Source organism: Giraffa tippelskirchi, chromosome 9 (assembly GCF_054371585.1).
Source record: "Giraffa tippelskirchi isolate mGirTip1 chromosome 9, T2T-mGirTip1v1.2.pri, whole genome shotgun sequence".
NCBI classification, from domain to species: Eukaryota; Metazoa; Chordata; class Mammalia; order Artiodactyla; family Giraffidae; genus Giraffa; species Giraffa tippelskirchi.
The window spans coordinates 49058504-49059083 of NC_137283.1; positions in this window are offsets into that span (position 1 = coordinate 49058504).

The following is a 580-nucleotide window of genomic DNA, read 5'->3' on the forward strand; positions in this document are numbered from 1 at the left end:
ATTTTCCAACAGGGTCTTGTGCGTTTCAGACATCATCGGTTCTGTCTGCTTTGGAGAGGGGGCAGGGCCCTGGGCCCTGGACAAAACTAGCTCCCTGCCCATTTGCCAGCCCTTCACTGGCTGCCCAGCCTGAAAGGCAGCGTCTGGGGCTGGCGGGGAGGGGGACACATTCCCCAGAGGCTCCTGGAGAACAGCCTTTCAGGGCTGGGGTGGAAGCCTCATTTGAATGAGAATCAGGTCTTTTCTGTCTGCGGATTAGTCTGAACCGTGGCCCCACTAACGCCAGTTGCTTTGGATGGTGGAGAAGCTCTGTGTGCCTCTAGGTGCTCTCCTCCCCACCTTCTGTCTGCATCTGGTGGCCGCCATTAATATCCTGTCCCCAGCCACGACCTCCCTTGGTTTCTCCGGCTCTGGGGACCTCCCTGCTCCCAGCTGCGCCGTGGCCCCACAACCCTGCATGCTCCCTCCCTCTGATAGCCTTGCGTTCAGCTACCATGTGAGTATGGGGACGGAACTGAGGGCCGCACTCAGATCCTCCGGACAGCCCAGCTAGGGGCCCACTCTGCATCCTCTCTCTCAG